The sequence below is a fragment of the Amblyraja radiata genome, chromosome 4 (genome assembly GCF_010909765.2).
Source record: "Amblyraja radiata isolate CabotCenter1 chromosome 4, sAmbRad1.1.pri, whole genome shotgun sequence".
NCBI lineage: Eukaryota > Metazoa > Chordata > Chondrichthyes > Rajiformes > Rajidae > Amblyraja > Amblyraja radiata.
In genome coordinates this window covers 117,438,253-117,459,720 of record NC_045959.1, presented here as the reverse complement: position 1 = coordinate 117,459,720, position 21,468 = coordinate 117,438,253, and the positions used below count along the sequence as shown (strand labels likewise).

General features: G+C 43.9%; 12 non-coding genes across 12 annotated transcripts; 3 read left to right on the top strand and 9 right to left on the bottom strand.

Annotated features, from left to right (window-relative positions):
• Positions 1-9: 9 nt before the first annotated feature.
• On the bottom strand, positions 10-82 carry trnaa-ugc. The gene has a single exon. It is a non-coding gene; the product is annotated as a tRNA-Ala (tRNA).
• Positions 83-829: 747 nt separating this feature from the next.
• On the top strand, positions 830-902 carry trnar-acg. Its single transcript has one exon. It is a non-coding gene; the product is annotated as a tRNA-Arg (tRNA).
• Positions 903-1,199: 297 nt separating this feature from the next.
• On the bottom strand, positions 1,200-1,272 carry trnaa-agc. Its single transcript has one exon. It is a non-coding gene; the product is annotated as a tRNA-Ala (tRNA).
• Positions 1,273-10,184: 8,912 nt separating this feature from the next.
• On the bottom strand, positions 10,185-10,264 carry trnay-gua. Its single transcript is given in 2 exon segments — positions 10,185-10,220; positions 10,228-10,264. It is a non-coding gene; the product is annotated as a tRNA-Tyr (tRNA).
• Positions 10,265-10,751: 487 nt separating this feature from the next.
• On the bottom strand, positions 10,752-10,824 carry trnaa-ugc. Its single transcript has one exon. It is a non-coding gene; the product is annotated as a tRNA-Ala (tRNA).
• Positions 10,825-13,720: 2,896 nt separating this feature from the next.
• trnay-gua lies at positions 13,721-13,806 on the bottom strand. The gene is given in 2 exon segments: positions 13,721-13,756; positions 13,770-13,806. It is a non-coding gene; the product is annotated as a tRNA-Tyr (tRNA).
• A 492-nt stretch (positions 13,807-14,298) lies between these two features.
• Positions 14,299-14,371, bottom strand: trnaa-ugc. Its single transcript has one exon. It is a non-coding gene; the product is annotated as a tRNA-Ala (tRNA).
• Positions 14,372-15,118: 747 nt separating this feature from the next.
• Positions 15,119-15,191, top strand: trnar-acg. The gene has a single exon. It is a non-coding gene; the product is annotated as a tRNA-Arg (tRNA).
• Positions 15,192-16,227: 1,036 nt separating this feature from the next.
• trnay-gua lies at positions 16,228-16,313 on the bottom strand. The gene is given in 2 exon segments: positions 16,228-16,263; positions 16,277-16,313. It is a non-coding gene; the product is annotated as a tRNA-Tyr (tRNA).
• A 484-nt stretch (positions 16,314-16,797) lies between these two features.
• On the bottom strand, positions 16,798-16,870 carry trnaa-ugc. The gene has a single exon. It is a non-coding gene; the product is annotated as a tRNA-Ala (tRNA).
• Positions 16,871-18,094: 1,224 nt separating this feature from the next.
• trnar-acg lies at positions 18,095-18,167 on the top strand. The gene has a single exon. It is a non-coding gene; the product is annotated as a tRNA-Arg (tRNA).
• A 297-nt stretch (positions 18,168-18,464) lies between these two features.
• trnaa-agc lies at positions 18,465-18,537 on the bottom strand. The gene has a single exon. It is a non-coding gene; the product is annotated as a tRNA-Ala (tRNA).
• Between the last annotated feature and the right edge of the window lie 2,931 nt (positions 18,538-21,468).

The following is a 21,468-nucleotide window of genomic DNA, read 5'->3' as shown; positions in this document are numbered from 1 at the left end:
AAAATCCAATGGAGAATGCGGGCATCGATCCCGCTACCTCTCGCATGCAAAGCGAGCGCTCTACCATTTGAGCTAATTCCCCTGCAATTTTGCCATTCTCCATCTTCTTCACTCACCCTCACATCGCCACTGGAATTCTGCAAGTAACTTTATCGGTATTCACAGGCAGACAAAAATGCTGGAGAAACTCAGTGGGTGAGGCAGCATCTATGGAGCGAAGGAAATAGGCAAATTTTCAGGTCGAGACTCTTCTTCAGATATTCATATGTCTGTTTAATACCTCAGCCAATTACCTCTCAACGTAATGTGTCACCACACATTTTGCTGACAGTTTATGCATACCGGCATACTATCTTATCCAGCTGAGAGCAAATCAGGGGAGAGTGTGCAAGTTTCTTACTGCTTCATGACCAATCAAATCTGTGGTTGGTGTTACTATTACAATAGTTTCACACACTGGAGTACATGCTGTGCTAGACAAGCCTTGAGTATTCAGAGGTTTGATGCTGGTGCAATCCTTGTGTTCAGTTGCCAGAGATCACATGGAGACCAGCTCTTGCCATCTTCGCTGCTGTGCTTTGAGGGAAATGGTGCTGAATGCAACAAAAGGTGAGCAGCTCTTTTGAGCCACAATTGAACCAGCGACCTAAGGATGACCATGTTTCCACCACAGTCCTCCCCACTACCAACTGAGCTATCGAAGGAAAGCCACCAGCAAGCTTGTCTGTTTTCTTTCTTTGTCATTAACATTTTGACCTTCGCTGCCTACTGTCTGGGTACCTGCTGTAACATGAACACCATTGCAGCTGCAAACTCCCCTCAATAGCTTGGGCCAGTGGCGCAATGGATAACGCGTCTGACTACGAATCAGAAGATTGTAGGTTCGACTCCTACCTGGCTCGTTGTCATGCTGTGGACATTGTTTTGAAAGACCTCTCCATGGCATCAGTCCTTCCTTCTGGTCGGTCATTGCTTTATTCACCCCAAATTCTCATAGGCAGTTAGTTTTCACCTCAATCCACACATACAAAATCAGGAACACGTGCCATTTCTCAATATCATTTCTTCTCTTTCCAATCAAAGTGAACCTTCACTGGTGCAAAACCTGACATGATGTGCCTTCTCTCCTAATTTCTGCAGCTCAGCATGTACATGTATCAAACAAGAGACCGGCACAACACCTGCATCCAAAAGACCAATGGAGAATGCGGGCATCGATCCCGCTACCTCTCACATGCTAAGCGAGCGCTCTACCATTTGAGCTAATTCCCCTGCACTTCTCCGTCTTCTTCACGATCCACCACAGCGCAACTGCAATTCTGCAAGTAACTTTATCAATATTCAGATGTCTGTCCAATACCTCAGCGTATTATCACTCAACGTAAACTCTTACTCTTCCACCAAACATTATGGTGACAAATTATGCAAAGTCGCAACACTTCCTTATCCAGATAAAAAATGAATGATTTAAGGTGAACCCCAGGGGCAACTTTTTCATACAAGGGAGTGGCCATGGCACTAACAGCAAAATAATTTTATGAAAATGTTGGAATTGTGTCAGAACTTAGCTGGTGTGGTGATGCAACTGCAGAAAACCTTGTGCAAACTGCACACACAGGCATGATGAAGGGTTTCTTAATGCTTTGATTGACAGCTGTTATTATGTACAGTCACTACTCAAGGAGAGTGTCCCAGATTCTTACTGCATCATGACCATTCAAATCCGTGCTTGGTGTTACTATTTCAACCAAAGATCATAGAGGAGTAAGATAGACCACTCCTCGAAAAACGCGTAGTATGACGCGTGTGTTTGTCAACGCCATTTTTTGAGGCATTTTGTTGGGCTTACCCCCACACTGTCATGGCGTCCTTATCTAAATCCTCACATCACTGCTCTGCTATCAATTGTTCTAATCGTAAATCTAAACGACCCGACCTGTCAATCTTTAGGTTCCCCAATAAAAAAGAAAGGTGAGAAAATATTATTATTATTTTCAGTCGATATTCTGTCGTGAAAATGTTATTTTCTGTTCTCCCATCAACGGCCATTGGGAAACTAGGTTTGTCGGTACATTAGAAAGTTATTAGACTTATTTTTAATAGATCTTTACTTACCATAATAATAAAGACAATTTTAACACTTCTGTACGTTTTTGGTTTTGTTCTTGTAAGGGATTGGTCTCCAAAATATGGCCCGCGGGACACATTGGGCCCAGTGACCACGAGATTTTTCGAGCTCAGATTCGAGTCCGAGAATGCGGCGGCTGTTACCCGTTATGTCCCTCGAATTGTCGAGACATCACAAGCAAAGATCACAAGCCCGCCGTGAAGAAGGGTGCAATCAAATATTATACAACTCTGCTCTATCATCTTTGGGTGCAATGGTGGGCCGGGGGGTTCGGCGGCGGCCGCAAAGATACGAGAGATCTGCTCTATAATCTTTGGTCGGAATGGGACGGCTGCGCGTTATAATGTGCTATCGTTCCACTCCCTCTCCCCCTTCTCCCTGTCCCCCTTCTCCCTCTCCCCCCTTTTCCCCTTCTTCCTCTCCCCCCATCTCCCTCTCCCCCCTTCTCCCTCTCTTCTCTCGATCTCTCTCTCCCCTCTCTTCTCTCGATCTCTCTCTCCCTCTCTTCTCTCGATCTCTCTCTCTCTCTCCCTCCCTCTCTTCTCTCTCCCTCTCTTCTCCCTCTCTCCCTCCCTTCCCTCTCTCCCTCCCTTACCTCTTCGTGAGAGTTGGCAGCTCTGCTATGCCTTGGGTCCAAAAGAGGATAGAAAGAAAATACTTAATGGTCTTTGTAAGAAGATTTTAATAAGCTCTTCTACATTTAAGGTAAATTGACATATTAGAGGCAAAAAGCATCTTCAACATACAGGTCTCTCCACACAACTGAAAACAATTGCATTTAAGTGACATATCATCCATTGTTCAGGCATGTAGTTAAGATCATCTTTTTTCTTATTAGTTAATCCTAAATGATATCTCCTGTAATTTCAGATGTCAACAGTGGGTCCAGAATATTCGTCGACAAGATCTCCTGCACCGAACTGCAGAGTATTTGTCAAATAACTGCTGTCTTATGTACATTGTGTGAAATTGTGATTTGTTAACTGCACAAAACTAATGCAAATGGCGATATATTTATTATTGTATCTACGTTGGACATTTTGCTCTTTGGTGTCAGAACGCGGGGTGGGAGATTGCAACCTTCACGTGATCCGCCCTGTTTCGACAAATCCAATCAACCTGGTGTGCACAGTCAAATAAGATCAAATAGAACAAGTTGTCCTACAACTTTAGGCTGTGCACGCCATACGCAAGAAGAAGAAGAAGTGTCAGAACGCAGTCTGAAGAAGGTTTCCGACCTGCAACGTCACCTATTCCTTTTCTCCAGAGATGCTGCCTGACCCACTGAGTTACTCCAGCATTTTGTGTCAATCTCTGTTTAGATTGGGCTCGTGGGTGGAGATTGCGGTTGGTCTGGTGATCTAGAACGAGGGCCAAAGTCTCAGAATATGGGTCATGATATTTAGTAATGAGACAAGGAGCAGTTTCTTCACTCAAGGGCTGGGAATCTTGGAATTCTTTATCGCGTGAGATGGTGGAAGTCGAGTCCTTGAAAGGAGAGATTTTCTTTTTCAAATACGAAAAGGATGAAGGATAATGGAGAGAATGTGGGAATAAGGTGTTGAGTTGCAGGATCAACAATAATCTTACTGATGGTGGTGTGAACTTAGATGGCTTATCCTTGCTTCTATTTCTTACAGAGATACAGCGCGGAAACAGGCCCTTTGGCCCACCGCGTCCGCATTGACCAGCGATCCCCGCACACTAACACCATCCTACACACACTAGGGACAATTTACACTTATACCAAGCCTACAAACCTGTATGTCTTTGGAGTGTGGGAAGAAACCGAAGATCTCGGAGAACACCCATTCAGTCACGGGGAGAATGTACGAACTCTGTACAGACAGCACCCACTGTAAGGCAGCAACTTTACCGCTGCACCACCATGCCGCCCTTAATCCACTAGGGCACTAGGTTACAATAAACTTCCTACATATTCCAGGAATGCATCTCATAAAAATGGGAGAGGTTTAAATGCATTGCAAAATTTGCTCTCAGTTTCCTAGATCGGTATTGCTCTAATGGCCTCTTTGTATCATTTTCTTTGATTTAAACCATCCATTGTTCTGCATTTAGATTTTATTTTTTCCCCTGTGGATCAAAAGGCACTGTTTGTTTCAGGGGTGTCTAATCTCCAGCGTAATTTGACAAGACAGCCAAGAGGGCAAACACAGGCAGTTCAGAGCTGCTGCCTGTATCGCATGCAGATCGTCAACCCCTGACTGATGTTATCAATGCCGATAGTGACTCAAGGAGACTCAACCAGGTTTACAAAGGTCCATGCCCATTGTTCCTCATGGCATACCACCAGCCTCAACAGATCACCTAGTCATAGAGTCTCACAGCGTAGAAGCAGGCCCTTCAGCTCAACTTGCCCACGCTGGCCAACATGTCCCATCTACACTAGTCCCACATGCCTGCATTTGGCCCATACCCCTCTAAACCTGTCCTAACCATCAAATAACCTAAAATAACTGTCATATGAGGAAAGATTTAAAAGACTAGGCTTGTATTCACTGGAGTTTATAAGGATGAGGGGGATCTTATCATATTGTTTACAGTGTACTATGTTTACAGATTCTGTTGTGCTGCTGAAAGTAAGAATTTAATTGTTCTATCTGGGACAAGCTAGATGCAGGAAATTGTTCTACATGACAATAAAACACTCTTGTTAGATGCAAGGGGATCTTATAGAAACATATAAATGAATAAAAAGACTGAACAAGCTAGATACAGGAAAAATGTTTAGATTCTGGAGTAGTTCCTGAGGATTGGCGGGTAGCAAACGTAACCCCACTTTTTAAGAAGGGAGGGAGAGAGAAAACGGGGAATTACAGACCAGTTAGTCTAACATCGGTAGTGGGGAAACTGCTAGAGTCAGTTATTAAAGATGGGATAGCAGCACATTTGGAAAGTGGTGAAATCATTGGACAAAGTCAGCATGGATTTACAAAAGGTAAATCATGTCTGACGAATCTTATAGAATTCTTCGAGGATGTAACTAGTAGCGTGGATAGGGGAGAACCAGTGGATGTGGTGTATCTGGACTTCCAGAAGGCTTTCGACAAGGTCCCACATAAGAGATTAGTATACAAACTTAAAGCACACGGCATTGGCGGTTCAGTATTGATGTGGATAGAGAACTGGCTGGCAAACAGGAAGCAAAGAGTAGGAGTAAACGGGTCCTTTTCACAATGGCAGGCAGTGACTAGTGGGGTACCGCAAGGCTCAGTGCTGGGACCCCAGCTATTTACAATATATATTAATGATCTGGATGAGGGAATTGAAGGCAATATCTCCAAGTTTGCGGATGACACTAAGCTGGGGGGCAGGGTTAGCTGTGAGGAGGATGCTAGGAGACTGCAAGGTGACTTGGATAGGCTGGGTGAGTGGGCAAATGTTTGGCTGATGCAGTATAATGTGGATAAATGTGAGGTTATCCATTTTGGTGGCAAAAACAGGAAAGCAGACTATTATCTAAATGGTGGCCGATTAGGAAAAGGGGAGATGCAGCGAGACCTGGGTGTCATGGTACACCAGTCATTGAAAGTAGGCATGCAGGTGCAGCAGGCAGTGAAGAAAGCGAATGGTATGTTAGCTTTCATAGCAAAAGGATTTGAGTATAGGAGCAGGGAGGTTCTACTGCAGTTGTACAGGGTCTTGGTGAGACCACACCTGGAGTATTGCGTACAGTTTTGGTCTCCAAATCTGAGGAAGGACATTATTGCCATAGAGGGAGTGCAGAGAAGGTTCACCAGACTGATTCCTGGGATGTCAGGACTGTCTTATGAAGAAAGACTGGATAGACTTGGTTTATACTCTCTAGAATTTAGGAGATTGAGAGGGGATCTTATAGAAACTTACAAAATTCTTAAGGGGTTGGACAGGCTAGATGCAGGAAGATTGCTCCCGATGTTGGGGAAGTCCAGGACAAGGGGTCACAGCTTAAGGATAAGGGGGAAATCCTTTAAAACCGAGATCAGAAGAAATTTTTTCACACAGAGAGTGGTGAATCTCAGGAACTCTCTGCCACAGAGGGTAGTCGAGGCCAGTTCATTGGCTATATTTAAGAGGGAGTTAGATGTGGCCCTTGTGGCTAAGGGGATCAGAGGGTATGGAGAGAAGGCAGGTACGGGATACTGAGTTGGATGATCAGCCATGATCATATTGAATGGCGGTGCAGGCTCGAAGGGCCGAATGGCCTACTCCTGCACCTAATTTCTATGTTTCTATGTTTCTATGTTCCCAATGTTGGGCGAGTCCAGAACCAGGGGCCACAGTCTTAGAACAAAGGGGAGGCCATTTAAGACAGGTGAAAAAAAAATTTTCACCCAGAGAGTTGTGAATTTGTGGAATTCCCTGCCACAGAGGGCAGTGGAGGCCAAATCACTGGGTGGATTTAAGAGAGAGTTAGATAGATCTCTAGGGGCTAGTGGAATCAAGGGATATGGGGAGAAGGCAGGCACGGGTTATCGATTACGGCTGATCAGCCATGATCACAATGAATGGCGGTGCTGGCTCGAAGGGCCAAATGGCCTCCTCCTGCACCTATTTTCTATGTTTCTAGAACACTCATCCAGCAATCCTCGAGCCCACCAGCTCATCCCGTAGTCAATTCATCAGCTTTTCCATAAAAACTTCCATCAGTTCTTCCAAAAGAATGACAATCATACAATCTCGATTACCCTCAGCCCATCAAGCAGCCCCTTAATTCACCCAGAAGTCTGAACTATTGAATGCTCACTGCATCTCTTTCCATGTCAGCAAGTTAATATCCAGCTGCATGAACCATGGGAAAAGGGAATAAATAGATGCATGTGGTGCAGTGATTTGTGCAGCACTATAGGCCTGGAGACCAAGAGGAGTTCACCATTGAACGGAGTTTGAACGGGAGGCTTGAGGCCCCCGACCGAGGAAGAACAAAAGGAAGGGACTTTAACTTTATTTCGCCTTCCATCACAGTGAGGAATGTGTAGGAGTCACTGGTGAATGTCCGTATTAAAATGTGTTTTTGAGTGCTGTTGCTTTTAATTGTATGACTGACCTGGCCAATGAAATTCCTCGTATGTTGCAAAACATACTTGGCAAATAAAATCTGATTATGATTCTGAAAAGCCTTTCCCATACTCTTTCCTCTCTTTGATCTTTTTGCAGTTGACTGCCTTTCTGTACTTGTTGCAAGAGATTGTCGCGGCATCCAGCATCCTCGGAGAATGTAGAATTAAAGGCAGAGGCAATGCCAGTTTTAAAGATGGTTATTTGCCTCAAGATTGGATTATTGTATCTCCAGAACCTCCCCAGAGGCTCTGGGAGACACAAAGTTCAAGAGGGAACACAAAAAGCCTAATTAGGAAGAATATTAAGAGTAAGATTTTCAATTAAAATACTGTAATTGATGGAACCTTGCCTTTAAATTGGATCTTGGATGAAACCCTGATGGGTCTCACATTGTCTCTTTAAATTTACTCTCCTTTTCACACTTGCATTAAAACACACAGCCACCGCCATACACAGTGATACTGCCCGGCAGTCTCATAATTAGTCAACACAGCCACCTTGACAGCCACACAAAATGATGTAAATAAAAATTGTTTTCCTTGTTTAAGAAGTTCAATTTAGAATTATTTGAAATTGTGGGGGTTGGTACAAAATACTGCTGACCCACAAATGTGTTGCTATGAGACATTCACATTTAAAAAATCCATGTCTCAAACAAAGCAAGAAGGTGCCCATGTTATTTGACCAACTTATCAGATGAATTTAAATATGTAATAATAATAATAAATTTTATATTTATTGGGCGCCTTTCATACAAAATCTCAAGGACACCTTACATAGTAATCGAAATTAAAACATATAATCGGAGTAAAACAAGTAATTAAAGACATCACAATGACACAAATTAAAAACAGAATTCAATCCAAAAACAGAAAATCAAAAACACAGTGTGAAGAGAGAGCAGCGGCAACCAATTCGTGCCAGCGTCCACTCTCCCTTCACGGCAGCCATCTTGGACACAGACCTACAGGACTACAGTTAGACAAAAAAAATCATCCCCCCACAGTGGATAGCACTGTGGAGGAAGGCACAATGTCCAGTCCCCACCCCATGTTCACCCCAAAGTCAGGCCTATTGGGGCCACCGCAGTTGCCTCTACGGAGGCCCGATGTCCCTGGCCGTTCTCACCGGGTGGTCTTGCCCCGGCGTCGGGAGAGTCCTTTCGGCGGCTGGGCCACTTGGAACGGCCGCTTCTTGGTTGGAGCCCGCGGCTGCCGAAGCCGACAAGGCCGCGCCGGTTTGGCGCTCCTAGGCTCCAGATGTTAAAGTCGGCGACCGCTCTCCTCACTGCAGCCTTGCCGCCTCTACGCACGCCGCCTCTCCGCTCCGCAAACCCGCAGCCCGGAGATGTTGCTTACGGCGGTCCAGCTCGCCAGAGCTCCAGCGCGGCGACCCAGGCAAGGCATCGCCCGCTCCGCTCCGCTCCGCTCCGCTCCGCTCCAGCGCTCCAATGCTGTGCCGCCACGCAGGCCGAGGTGCTGGGTGGTTCCCGCCAAGAAACGACGCTCCAAGCCCGCTGGTAGGCTACGACGACGGGTCGACGGGCAGCCCGGAAAAAAGGCTGCCACACCGACCAGGTAGGGACCTATAAATAAAGTAACACCTACCCCCCCACATTAAAAGACCATATCCCCTACAAACAAAAAAACAGGACTCACTAAAAACTAAAAAAAAACGAATTTAAGACGGACGGCTGCTGCTAGCAGCCGTTCACCAAGATGGCTCCTCCTCCAATGTAGGTATGTATGCATTAGTTTGGCTCCTAATTCCCTTTTCCAAATCATTAATATATATGGTAAACAGTTGCGGCCACAACACCAAGCCTTGCGGCAAAAAAATCCAGAAGATTAGTCAAACATGATTTCCCTTTCATAAATCCATGTTGACTTGGACTAATTCTTTTACTGCTATCCAAATGCCCCATTATTACATCTTTAATAATTGACTCCAGCATCTTTCACACCACCAAAGTCGGGCTAACTGGTCTGTAATTCCGTTTTCTCTCACGCTCCTTTCTTGAAAAGTGGGATAGCATTAGCTACCCTCCAATCCACAGGAACTGATCGTAAATCTATTGATCGTTGGAAAATGATCATATGTATAAATATATATGTATGTGTATATATGCATGTATGTGTATATATGCATGTATATGTATATGTGTGTATATATGTATGTATATATATGTTTATATATGTGTGTATGTATGCATATAAATGTATCCATATGTATGTGTGCATATGTATGTGTATACCTGTGTATGTATGTATGTGTATATATGTATGTGTATATATATGTATGTGTATAAATATATATATATGCATATATTTATGATTACTATATAATTATATATATAATTGCCTTTATGGTTTATGTATATCATCTTACAAGACAAATGAATTAATAGTGATTATTTAAATCAAAGTTGCTTCTGATCCATGAGAATAAACTTTATTATCTCTAACTTGCCTCTCACACACAGACACACATTCATATAAATATATAAAATATAGATACGTTAAATTTAATTTTGTGCAGTGTGTGTTAAAGCAATACAAGGGAAACTGCACAATACAATGCAAGGGAAACTACGCAAAGGAGGGGGCTGTTCCCGCTACAAGATACTCGAGGATCTTTGCTTTGGATCAAAGATTATAGAGGAGCTCTATAATCTTTGCTTTGGATCTCAGCGGGTGGCATACCGGAAGTCGCGTGTCGCATTAAGAAATGGCGGCCGTGACGTTCCGTCACGTACTACACGTCAGTCCATTGGATTTCGGAGGAGTGGTCTAGCTTGCTCCTCTATGATCTTTGAATTCAACAGCATAGCACTCTAAAGTACATGCTGTGCTAGGCAAGCCTTGAATATTCAGAGGTTTGATGCTGGTGCAATCCTTGTGGTCAGTTGCGAGAAGTCAGATGGAGACCAGCTCGTTCCATCTTCGCTGCTGGGCTGTGCGGGAAATGGTGCTGAACGTAACAGAACGTGAGCAGCTCCTTCGAGCCGGAATTGAACCAGCGACCTAAGGATGTTTTCATTACAGTCCTCTGTTCTACCAACTGAGCTATCGAAGGAAAGCCATCAGCAAGCTTTTGCCTGTTTTCCTTCATTGCCTTTAACATGGTGCCGTTCACTGTCTCCTGTCTGGCACGTTGTACAAAGTAGCATCACTCCCTTATCCAGATGAGAGGTGAATGAATTAAGATGAACCCAAGGGGCAACTTTTTCATACCAGGGAGTGACCACAGCATTGATACCCAAAGTATTTCATGAAAATGTTGGAATTTTGTCAAAACTTAACACTCCCTTCTGGGGACCCTTCTGGTCGGGCATTGCATTATTCACCCCCAATTCTCGTAGGCAGATAGTTCTCACCTCAATCCTCACACACGATATCAGGAGCACTTGCTATTTCTCTTTATCTCATCTTATCTTTCAAATCAATGTGGACCATCATTTCTTCACTGATGCAAAACCTGACATAATGCGCATTCTCTCTTCGTTTCTGCACTTCATAATATCAAGCAAGACACCAGCACAACACCTGCATTCAAAATCCAATGGAGAATGCGGGCATCGATCCCGCTACCTCTCGCATGCAAAGCGAGCGCTCTACCATTTGAGCTAATTCCCCTGCAATTTTGCCATTCTCCATCTTCACTCACCCTCACATCGCCACTGGAATTCTGCAAGTAACTTTATCGGTATTCACAGGCAGACAAAAATGCTGGAGAAACTCAGTGGGTGAGGCAGCATCTATGGAGCGAAGGAAATAGGCGAATTTTCAGGTCGAGACCCTTCTTCAGATATTCATATGTCTGTTTAATACCTCAGCCGATTACCTCTCAACGTAAAGTGTCACCACACATTTTGCTGACATTTTATGCATACCGGCATACTATCTTATCCAGCTGAGAGCAAATCAGGGGAGAGTGTGCAAGTTTCTTACTGCTTCATGACCAATCAAATCTGTGGTTGGTGTTACTATTACAATAGTTTCACACACTGGAGTACATGTTGTGCTAGACAAGCCTTGAGTATTCAGAGGTTTGATGCTGGTGCAATGCTGGTGCAATCCTTGTGCTCAGTTGCCAGAGATCACATGGAGACCAGCTCTTGCCATCTTCGCTGCTGGGCTTTGAGGGAAATGGTGCTGAATGCAACAAAAGGTGAGCAGCTCTTTCGAGCCACAATTGAACCAGCGACCTAAGGATGACCATGTTTCCACCACAGTCCTCCCCACTACCAACTGAGCTATCAAAGGAAAGCCACCAGCAAGCTTGTCTGTTTTATTTCTCTGTCATTAACATTTTGCCCTTCGCTGCCTACTGTCTGAGTACCTGCTGTAACATGAACACCCTTGCATCTGCAAACTCCCCTCAATAGCTTGGGCCAGTGGCGCAATGGATAATAAGTCTGGCTACGAATCAGAAGATTGTAGGTTCGACTCCTACCTGGCTCGTTGTCTTGCTGTGCACATTGTTTTGAAAGACCTCTCCATGGCATCAGTCCTTCCTTCTGGTCGGGCATTGCTTTATTCACACCCAATTCTCATAGGCAGTTAGTTTTCACCTCAATCCACACATACAAAATCAGGAGCACGTGCCATTTCTCGCTATCATTTCTCTTCTTTCCAATCAAAGTGAACCTTCACTGCTGCAAAACCTGACATGATGCGCCTTCTCTCCTCATTTCTGCAGCTCAGCATGTACATGTATCAAGCAAGAGACCGGCACAACACCTGCATCCAAAAGACCAATGGAGAATGCGGGCATCGATCACGCTACCTCTCACATGCTAAGCGAGCGCTCTACCATTTGAGCTAATTCCCCTGCACTTCTCCGTCTTCTTCACGATCCAGCACAGCGCAACTGCAATTCTGCAAGTAACTTTATCAATATTCAGATGTCTGTCCAATACCTCAGCATATTATCACTCAACGTAAACTCTTACTCTTCCACCAAATATTCTGGTGACACATTATGCAAAATCGCATCACTCCCTGATCCAGGCGAAAAATGAATGAATTAAGGTGAACCCAAGGGGCAACTTTTTGATACAAGGGAGTGGCCACGGCATTATTAGCCAAAGAATTTTATGAAAATGTTGGAATTGTGTCAGAACTTAGCACTCCCTGCTGGTGTGGTGATGCAACTGCAGAGAACCTTATGCAAACTGCACACACAGGCATGATGTAGGGTTTCTTAATGCTTTGCTTGTCAGCTGTTATTATGTACAGTCGCTACCCAAGGAGAGTGTCCCAGATTCTTACTGTATCATGACCATTCAAATCCGTGCTTGGTGTTACTATTTCAACAGCATAGCACTCTGAAGTACATGCTGTGCTAGACAAGCCTTGAATATTCAGAAGTTTGATGTAGCAATGTTACAAAATTTTGAGATTTTAAAAATCAAGTCTGCAATTTATCCCATCAGATAAAAGCATAAAAAGACGTTTAAGTTGACACCTAATTCACTTTCATATCTTCAGTATTAAAAAAGTTATGGCCATTTTCATACTCGGAAATTAGCATCTTGTTCCCTATTGCTTTTCCATTCTTAACACAAAAGCTGTGATCGAGGACAGTCAAAAGCCCATACCTTTCTTAAAAATTAAGAGAACTGAATGAAATTTTCAGTTATTATAGATTGAAGCATTCTGAAACAAATATGAAACACTTACTTGGATGACCTGAAATTAAAGCATATAATTAGTTAGTTAACCAATTGTTACTAATTACAACATTGAATTACTAGATCTAAACATCTATCCATTTCTTAAGAATAGATTAACATTTTTAAAAAGCCTGTCCAAATAACATTCACACAAGAATTCACAATATAAGCATGATTTTAAATCTCATTGTCATGAGTTTATAGGCCAAATGGAAGGAATTTAGTGTTTAATTCCTGTAAATTAAAGGCCATTTAAATCATCTTGCGAGTGGGATTTTGTGGAACGCTCTGGTTTGGAACGTTGCGGTTGCAGTGAATTTAAACCCCATATCGGCAGGAAAATACTGCCGGTTCGTATATTTACATAATCACATTTTCGCAACCTGAAATTTTGATTAAAGGCATCCTAAGAAGCAAGTTTATATGAAAAAATAAACGGCATACCTTGCCTTGTCCCCTACGTGAGATCCGTCCCGTTGTCGGCGTTGACGGCATTTGAAGATGATTTTAATTTTACTACAATTAAATTATCCAGCGCTAATTTTAATAAATTTAATAAAACGGCAGTCGAAGTGATTTTTCTTTAGCAACTAAACAGCCTGACAGAGATCGATTTGAATAGGCTGCAGAAAAATCGCATTTTAAACCCGCCCCCCTCTCAAAGGCGCCAAAGTCGTGCACACGGGCAGTGGCAGAACTGCAGCGCCGCTGAAGGTAAGGTTTGTAACATACCCATTTGATGCTGGTGCAATCCTTGTGGTCAGTTGCCAGAGGTCAGATGGAGACCAGCTCGTTCCGTCTTTGCTGCTGGGCTGTGCGGGAAATGGTGCAGAGCGTAACAAAAGGAGAGCAGCACCTTAGAGCCGGAATTGAACCAGCGACCTAAGGATGACCATGTTTCCACTACAGTCCTCCGCTCTTCCAACTGAGCTATCGAAGGAAAGCCACCAGCAAGCCTGTCTGGTTTCCTTCATTGCCTTTAATATGTTGCCCTTCGCTGTCTCATGTCTGGCACGTTGTACAAAGTAGCATCACTCTCTTATCCAGGTGAGAGGTGAATGAATTAAGATGAACCCAAGGGTCAACTTTTTCATACCAGGGAGTGACCACAGCATTGATACCCAAAGTATTTCATGAAAATGTTGGAATATTGTCAAAACATAACACTCCCTTCTGGGGACCCTTCTGGTCGGGCATTGCTTTATTCACACCCAATTCTCGTACGCAGGTTGTTCTCACCTCAATCCTCACACACGATATCAGGAGCACTTGCTATTTCTCTTTATCTCGTCTTATCTTTCAAATCAATGTGGACCATCATTGCTTCACTGATGCAAAACCTGACATGATGTGCATTCTCGCTTTGTTTCTGCACCTCAGAATGTACATGTATCAAGCAAGAGACCGGATGGCCCCTGCATTCAAAATCCAATGGAGAATGCGGGCATCGATCCCGCTACCTCTCGCATGCAAAGCGAGCGCTCTACCATTTGAGCTAATTCCCCAGCAATTTTGCCATTCACCATCTTCTTCACTCACCCTCACATCGCCACTGGAAATCTGCAAGTAACTTTATCGGTATTCACAGGCAGACAAAAATGCTGGAGAAACTCAGTGGGTGAGGCAGCATCTATGGAGCGAAGGAAATAGGCGAATTTTCAGTTCGAGACTCTTCTTCAGATATTCATATGTCTGTTTAATACCTCAGCCGATTACGTCTCAACGTAATGTGTCACCACACATTTTGCTGACAGTTTATGCATACCGGCATACTATCTTATCCAGCTGAGAGCAAATCAGGGGAGAGTGTGCAAGTTTCTTACTGCTTCATGACCAATCAAATCTGTGGTTGGTGTTACTATTACAACGGTTTCACACACTGGAGTACATGCTGTGCTTGACAAGCCTTGAGTATTCAGAGGTTTGATGCTGGTGCAATCCTTGTGCTCAGTTTCCAGAGGTCACATGGAGACCAGCTCTTGCCATCTTCGCTGCTGGGCTTTGAGGAAAATGGTGCTAAACGCAACAAAAGGTGAGCAGCTCTTTTGAGCCACAATTGAACCAGCGACCTAAGGATGACCATGTTTCCACGACAGTTCTCCGCTCTACCAACTGAGCTATCGAAGGAAAGCCACCAGCAAGCTTGTCTGTTTTCTTTCTTTGTCATTAACATGTTGCCCTTCGCTGCCTATGGTCAGGGTACCTGCTGTAGCATGAACACCCTTGCATCTGCAAACTCCCCTCAACAGCTTGGGCCAGTGGCGTAATGGATAACGTGTCTGACTACGAATCAGAAGATTGTAGGTTCGACTCCTACCTGGCTCGTTGTCTTGCAGTGCACATGGTTTTGAAAGACCTCTCCATGGCATCAGTCCTTCCTTCTGGTCAGGCATTGCTTTCTTCAAACCCAATTCTCATAGGCAGTTAGTTTTCACCTCAATCCACACATACAAAATCAGGAGCACGTGCCATTTCTCGCTATCATTTCTCTTCTTTCCAATCAAAGTGAACCTTCACTGGTGCAAAACCTGACATGATGCGCCTTCTCTCCTCATTTCTGCAGCTCAGCATGTACATGTATCAAGCAAGAGACTGGCACAACACCTGCATCCAAAAGACCAATGGAGAATGCGGGCATCGATCCCGCTACCTCTCACATGCTAAGCGAGCACTCAACCATTTGAGCTAATTCCCCTGCACTTCTCCGTCATCTTCACGATCCACCACAGCGCAACTGAAATTCCGCAAGTAACTTTATCAATATTCAGATGTCTGTCCAATACCTCAGCATATTATCACTCAACGTAAACTCTTACTCTTCCACCAAACATTACGGTGACACATTATGCAAAATCGCATCACTCTCTGATCCAGTCGAGAAATGAATGAATTAAGGTGAACCCAAGGGGCAACTTTTTCATGCAAGGAAGTGGCCACAGCATTATTAGCCAAAGAATTTTATGAAAATGTTGGAATTGTGTCAGAATTTAGCACTCCCTGCTGGTGTGGTGATGCAACTGCAGAAAACAGATGGACACCTTGCGCAAACTGCACACACAGGCATGATGAAGGGTTTCTTAATGCTTTGCTTGTCAGCTATTATTATGTACAGTCGCTACAAGGAGAGTGTCCCAGATTCTTACTGCATCATGACCATTTAAATCTGTAGGTGGTGTTACCATTTCAACAGCATAGCGCTCTGAAGTACATGCTGTGCTAGACAAACCTTGAATATTCAGAGGTTTGATGCTTGTGCAATCCTTGTGGTCAGTTGCCAGAGGTCAGATGGAGACCAGCTCATTCCGTCTTCGCTGCTGGACTGTGCGGGAAATGGTGCTGAACGTAACAAAAGGTGAGCAGCTCCTTCGAGCCGGAATTGAACCAGCGACCTAAGGATGACCATGTTTCCACTACAGTCCTCCGCTCTACCAACTGAGCTATCGAAGGAAAGCCACCAGCAAGCTTGTCTGGTTTCCTTCATTGCCTTTAATATGTTGCCCTTCGCTGTCTCATGTCTGGCACGTTGTACAAAGTAGCATCACTACCTTATCCAGGTGTGAGGTGAACGAATTAAGATGAACCCAAAGGTCAACTTTTTCATACCAGGGAGTGACCACAGCATTGATACCCAAAGTATTTCATGAAAATGTTGGAATTTTGTCAAAACTTAACACTCCCTTCTTGGGACCCTTCTGGTCGGGCATTGCTTTATTCACACCCAATTCTCGTCGGCAGATAGTTCTCGCCTCAATCCTCACACACGATATCAGGAGCACTTGCTATTTCTCTTTATCCCATCTTATCTTTCAAATCAATGTGGACCATCATTTCTTCATTGATGCAAAACCTGACATGATGCGCATTCTCTCTTCGTTTCTGCACCTCATAATATCAAGCAAGAGACCGGATGGCACCTGCATTCAAAATCCAATGGAGAATGCGGGCATCGATCCCGCTACCTCTCGCATGCAAAGCGAGCGCTCTACCATTTGAGCTAATTCCCCTGCAATTTTGCCATTCTCCATCTTCTTCACTCACCCTCACATCGCCACTGGAATTCTGCAAGTATCGATATTCACAGGCAGACAAAAATGCTGGAGAATCTCAGTGGGTGAGGCAGCATCTATGGAGCGAAGGAAATAGGCGAATTTTCAGGTCGAGACCCTTCTTCAGATATTCATATGTCTGTTTAATACCTCAGCCGATTACCTCTCAACGTAAAGTGTCACCACACATTTTGCTGACACTTTATGCATACCGGCATACTATCTTATTCAGCTGAGAGCAAATCAGGGGAGAGTGTGCAAGTTTCTTACTGCTTCATGACCAATCAAATCTGTGGTTGGTGTTACTATTACAATAGTTTCCCACACTGGAGTACATGCTGTGCGACACAAGCCTTGAGTATTCAGAGGTTTGATGCTGGTGCAATGCTGGTGCAATCCTTGTGCTCAGTTGCCAGAGGTCACATGGAGACCAGCTCTTGCCATCTTCGCTGCTGGGCTTTGAGGGAAATGGCGCTGAACGCAACAAAAGGTGAGCAGCTCTTTCACGCCACAATTGAACCAGCGACCTAGGATGACCATGTTTCCACTAAAGTCCTCCACTCTACCAACTGAGCTATCGAAGGAAAGCCACCAGCAAGCTTGTCTGTTTTCTTTGTTTGTCTTTAACATTTAAAATCCTGCTGCTCACCTATAAATCACTACATGGTTTAGGACCAAAGTATATCACTGACATGCTTCCACTATATAAGCCTTCTAGACCGCTAAGATCTCCTGAAACCAATCTGTTCGTGATTCCCAGAGTAAATACAAAACATGGGAAAGCAGGATTTCGTTACTATGCAACAAATAGCTGGAATAAACTTCCTGAAGATTTAAGACTTGCCTCAACTTTGACCAATTTTAAAACAAGACTGAAAACTTTGATGTTTCCTTTAGCTTTCAGCTAAATCTTTACTACATTGCACTTTTAACTTTTGCACTTTTTATAATGCATTTTTAGTTTTGCTTTTCTTTTCTTTTCGTTCTTTTATTTTATTTCATTTTATTATTTCATTTTATTGTATGACATGTTTTTATGTGAAGCACTTTGAGTCTGCCTCGTGTATGAAATGTGTTATATAAATAAAGTTGCCTTGCCTTGCCTTGCCCTTCACTGCCTGCTGTCTGGGTACCTGCTGTAGCATGAACACCCTTGCATCTGCAAACTCCCCTCAACAGCTTGGGCCAGTGGCGCAATGGATAACGCGTCTGACTACGAATCAGAAGATTGTAGGTTCGACTCCTACCTGGCTCGTTGTCTTGCTGTGCACATTGTTTTGAAAGACCTCTCCATGGCATCAGTCCTTCCTTCTGGTCGGGCATTGCTTTATTCACACCCAATTCTCATAGGCAGTTAGTTTTCACCTCAATCCACACATACAAAATCTGGAGCACGTGCCATTTCTCGCTATCATTTCTCTTCTTTCCAATCAAAGTGAACCTTCACTGGTGCAAAACCTGACATGATGCGCCTTCTCTCCTCATTTCTGCAGCTCAGCATGTACATGTATCAAGCAAGAGACTGGCACAACACCTGCATCCAAAAGACCAATGGAGAATGCGGGCATCGATCCCGCTACCTCTCACATGCTAAGCGAGCGCTCTACCATTTGAGCTAATTCCCCTGCACTTCTCCGTCTTCTTCACGATCCACCACAGCGCAACTGCAATTCTGCAAGTAACTTTATCAATATTCAGATGTCTGTCCAATACCTCAGCGTATTATCACTCAACGTAAACTCTTACTCTTCCACCAAACATTACGGTGACACATTATGCAAAATCGCATCACTCCCTTATCCAGGCGAGAAATGAATGAATTAAGGTGAACCCAAGGGGCAACTTTTTCATACAAGGGAGTGGCCACAACACTATTAGCCAAAGAATATTATGAAAATGTTGGAATTATGTCAGAACTTAGCACTCCCTGCTGGTGTGGTGATGCAACTGCAGAGAACCTTGTGCAAACTGCACACACAGGCATGATGAAGGGTTACTTAATGCTTTGCTTGTCAGCTGTTATTATGTACAGTCGCTGCTCAAGGAGAGTGTCCCAGATTCGTACTGTATCATGACCATTCAAATCCGTGCTTGGTGTTACTATTTCAACAGCATAGCACTCTGAAGAACATGCTGTGCTAGACAAGCCTTGAATATTCAGAAGTTTGATGTAGCAATGTTACAAAATTTTGAGATTTAAAAAATCAAGTCTGCAATTTATCCCATCAGATAAAGCATAAACACAAGTTTAATTTGACACCTAATTCACTTTCATATCTTCAGTATTAAAAAAGTTATGGCAATTTTCATACTCGGAAATTAGCATTGCTTTTTCTTTGACTTAACACAAAAGCTGTGATCGAGGACAGTCAAAAGCTCATAACTTACTTAAAAATTAAGAGAACTGAATGAAATGTTCAGTTATTATAGATTGAAGCATTCTGAAACAAATCTGAAACAATCGTACTTGGATGACCTGAAATTAAAGCATATAATTAGTTAGTTACCCAATTGTAGCTAATTACAAAATTCAATTACTCGATCTAAACATCTATCCATTTCTTAAGAAAAGATTAACTTTTTAAAAAGCCCGTGTCCAAATAACATTCACACAAGAATTCACAATATAAGCATGATTTTAAATCTCATTGTCATGAGTTTATAGGCCAAATTGAAGGAATTTAGTGTTTAATTCCTGTAAATTAAAGGCCATTTAAATCATCTTGCAAGTGGGATTTTGTGGAACGCGCTGGTTTGGAACGTTGCGGTTGCAGTGAATTTAAACCCCATATCGGCAGGAAAATACTGCCGGTTCGTATATTTACATAATCACATTTTCGCAACCTGAAATTTTGATTAAAGGCATCCTAAGAAGCAAGTTTATATGAAAAAATAAACGGCATACCTTGCCTTGTCCCCTACGTGAGATCCGTCCCGTTGTCGGCGTTGACGTCATTTGAAGATGATTTTAATTTTACTGCAACAATTAAATTATCCAGCGCAAATTTTAATAAATTTAATAAAATGGCAGTCGAAGTGATTTTTCTTTAGCAATTAAACAGCCTGACAGAGATCGATTTGAATAGTCTGCAGAACAATCGCATTTTAAACCCGCCCCCCTCTCAAAGACGCCAAAGTCGTGCACACGGGCAGTGGCAGAACTGCAGCGCCGCTGAAGGTAAGTTTTGTAACATACCTATTTGATGCTGGTGCAATCCTTGTGGTCAGTTGCCAGAGGTCAGATGGAGACCAGCTCGTTCCGTCTTCGCTGCTGGGCTGTGCGGGAAATGGTGCAGAGTGTAACAAAAGGTCAGCAGCTCCTTAGAGCCGGAATTGAACCAGCGACCTAAGGATGACCATGTTTCCACTACAGTCATCCGCTCTTCCAACTGAGCTATCGAAGGAAAGCCACCAGCAAGCTTGTCTGGTTTCCTTCATTGCCTTTAATATGTTGCCCTTCGCTGTCTCATGTCTGGCACGTTGTACAAAGTAGCATCACTCCCTTATCCAGGTGTGAGGTGAACGAATTAAGATGAACCCAAAGGTCAACTTTTTCATACCAGGGAGTGACCACAGCATTGATACCCAAAGTATTTCATGAAAATGTTGGAATTTTGTCAAAACTTAACACTCCCTTCTTGGGACCCTTCTGGTCGGGCATTGCTTTATTCACACCCAATTCTCGTAGGCAGATAGTTCTCACCTCAATCCTCACACACGATATCAGGAGCACTTGCTATTTCTCTTGATCTCGTCTTATCTTTCAAATCAATGAGGACCATCATTTCTTCACTGATGCAAAACCTGACATGATGCGCATTCTCTCTTCGTTTCTGCACTTCAGAATGTACATGTATCAAGCAAGAGACCGGATGGCAGGTACACAAAAATGCTGGAGAAACTCAGCAGGTGCAGCAGCATCTATGGAGCGAAATAAAATGGGCGTCGTTTCGGGCCGAAACCCTTCTTCAGACTGACGGGGGTGGGGGGGAGAAGGAAGGAAAAAGAGAGGAGGAGGAGCCCTAGTGCGGGAGGATGGGAGGAGACAGCTCGAGGGTTAAGGAAGTGGAGGAGACAGCAAGGGCTAGCAAAACTGGGAGAATTCAACGTTCATGCCATCCGGACGCAAGCAACCCAGGCGGAATATGAGTGCTGTTCCTCCAATTGCCGGTGTTGCTCACTCTGGCAATGGAGGAGACCCAGGACAGAGAGGTCGGATTGGGAATGTGAGGGGGAGTTCAGGCAGGTTATTGCGGACTGAGCGGAGGTGTTCGGCGAAATGATCGCCCAACCTCCGCTTAGTCTCCCCGATGTAAATCAGCTGACATCTAGAGCAGCGGATGCAGTAGATGAGGTTGGAGGAGATACAGGTGAACCTTTGTCGCACCTGGAACGACTGCTTGGATCCTTGAATGGAGTCGAGGGGGGAGGTGAAGGGACAGGTTTTGCATTTCCTGCGGTTGCAACGGAAACTGCCCGGGGAGGGGGTGGTACGGGAGGGAAGGGAAGAATTGACAAGGGAGTTGCGGAGGGAGCGGTCTTTGCGGAAGGCAGAC